A 2,500-nucleotide genomic window follows, 5' to 3' on the forward strand; every position below is an offset into this window, starting at 1 on the left:
CCGCCGCGTGGAGGCGGGGTTGGACTTTGGAGACCAGTAGATAGGGACAGTTAGTGTCGTCGTTGTGAGTCTGAAGATGGGCTATGCCTGGGTCCTATGTGGACTATACTAGCCGCTCTCTCGACGCGTGCCGATGGTCTGGCTCTACCCTCGTTCGTTATCGTGACAGGGGAAGACAACGTGCTACTCCCGCTGCCACCTCGAGTCCAACCCAATCCAGGCACTCTTGACGGAGTAGTGTTAAAGTCAATTTATCTCCGCAAGAGGGGCTTCAGCCTGGCCCGAGGGGGCGAACCCCGAGGGGTCCGCCCAGCATGCCGTTCGAATGGCGGAGTGGACAAGTCCACGTCTGCCCGTCACTCAAGTCGGACACGGGACGACTCCAAAGCTAGCGCCGCCTGATAGGAAGCGCAAGCTGGGTCCCGCGACTTGTGTGCACTAGCCCACCCTCTGTCCTTGCAATTAGAGCAGACCGGAGGTTCACTCTTCTTGCTACAGAGCGTGAAGGTATGCCCCTTTTGGGAGCAGTGACCGCACACGTCCTCCTTGAATTTACAACGCTTCGAGGTATGCCCGAAGCGTTGACAACGGTAGCACCGAAGCACCTGGACGAAATCCCGTACACGACAGGAGTTCCATCCAAGGTAAACTCGGCTACCCCTCTGCTTCAGCCGCTGAAGATTCTGCGGACTGACGGCAACGACCCAGTTGGCTGTCTCCGGGGTCTTGCCAGCCATGCGGCTGACCCGAATTCCCGAAGGCACATCCTTCTGGTTCGCATCGCAGAGATTTTGCCTCCAAATACTGGAGGCAATTTCGTCCTTACCCATCCGACGCGGGACGTCGTAAACTAAAACCTCGGGGTCCCGCTTGGTAGGTAAGGAGACGGACAGACCCGCGCTCCGGAGCTTCTTATTGCCAACGAAGGCTTGCAGGTCCTCCTTTCGGTCGGTCTCGACGACGATGCCACCGGAGTGGATGCGTCGGACCGACTTAATTCGGATCGCCTCCTTCGCTGGTTTAACGAGCGACAGAACAGTAACCTTCGTAACTTCGCTGCTCTGTCCTTTTTCCTTCGGCGGGAAGATTTTTACCACATGCTGCGATTGTGGCCGTCTCCCCGCTTCCGGAGAAGCTCCTTTGCAGTCGACTTTGTTCACATGGGCGTAAGTCGACTGCGCGGCGTTGCAGGCCGTCTTCGGGAGAGTTCCCTTGGACGGCCCAGGTCGCATCGCACTCATTATGGCAGGACGCGCTTTTAGGTCCGCCCTGACCGCGGCGAGCTGCCCTTCGACGAAGCTATTCCGTTGAATAAGCTCCTGGACCAGCTCGTTGAGTGCCTCAACCTCGGCGAGTATCTTTGACCCGGACTCCTTATTGACTTTCGACTCAGGTCGAAAGCAAAAGGTCCGTATTTCGGACACTCGCCTAAAGGCTTCGTCTCTTACGAGATCGAGAGGCCGTACCTTCTGCCCGGAGAACGTCCCCTTCGGTCTCCTGGCCCGGTTTACTGCGGCCTTGCCGGTGGGTGCGCCCGGCTTGGCTCGCTTTGACTTTTTGGTGACGGTTTGCCAACCGTCACCAGTAGGGTCCTCGACACGCTCGGGTGCCGACTGCACCTTCACGAGTGACGTGTCTCCGACTCGTTCGATTACTTCCACGTTGGGCTCGGTTTTCACCGAGACCGCTCGCGTGGGAGTCACACATCTTTGCAAGATCACACGAGGATTGGCGATATTAATCACCTTCCCGGATCTTGTCTTTCTCACAGACGCGGGGGGACTGACAGCTGCATTTGCAGTTCCCGCGTCTGCGGCGACGGCTTCACTCCGACTAGGAGCTGGACCCGTCGTCTTTGGACGCTTAGTTTTTTGTTCATTAATTTTATTAAGACCCATAATGTGTCTTGGTCTTTCATCCAGTGCGCTCCCCGGCCACCACCGACCCACACAATTTGGAACCCGCCAAAGGCTGAGTTAGGGCTACGCACCGAATATAGTCTGCTGGCTGGGTCGGTTTCCTTACCCAGCCCGCGTCCTCGCCCAGCAGAACCCACTTGCCCGAAGCGTGTGGTCGTTCCAAGCCGATTGACTGGACCAGGGCTGCTTTTCTCGTCCAGCCGCCCATCTAGCCGAAGCAGAGGCCAAAGGTACGTGTTGGGGACGTCTCACCCGCAGGAGAGGGCCCCCTCAGATCCCAGGATCCTCTTTTCCGACGACAAGGGTCGCCACGCACGGCAAACACGTGGGAGACAGCAGTCGGAGAGGCTGCCTCTTCCTCTCCACCACACTTCGTTCAGTTCGCTGCGTATTTAAGAACACGAGCTATCCAGCGGTACCTTTTTCGTGGAGGCTCAAGTGTGGCTAGGGCACGTTTGCCCCTTGCGGCCTGGGTTGCCCAGGGGATTGATTGCATCCCATGTATTCCTGAGCCCAGCGGAGTGTTGTCTAGTGGCGTGTTCCGCCCACGAAAAACGGTCTGAAAAACCGTTTAACGTAAA

At 57.5% G+C, this 2,500-nt stretch overlaps 1 pseudogene; it reads right to left on the reverse strand.

Annotated features, from left to right (window-relative positions):
* LOC143261752 (large subunit ribosomal RNA) overlaps window positions 1-2,500 on the reverse strand; it is a 7,599-nt pseudogene that overhangs the window by 1,873 nt on the left and 3,226 nt on the right.

The sequence above is a fragment of the Megalopta genalis genome, unplaced genomic scaffold (assembly GCF_051020955.1).
Source record: "Megalopta genalis isolate 19385.01 unplaced genomic scaffold, iyMegGena1_principal scaffold0068, whole genome shotgun sequence".
NCBI lineage: Eukaryota > Metazoa > Arthropoda > Insecta > Hymenoptera > Halictidae > Megalopta > Megalopta genalis.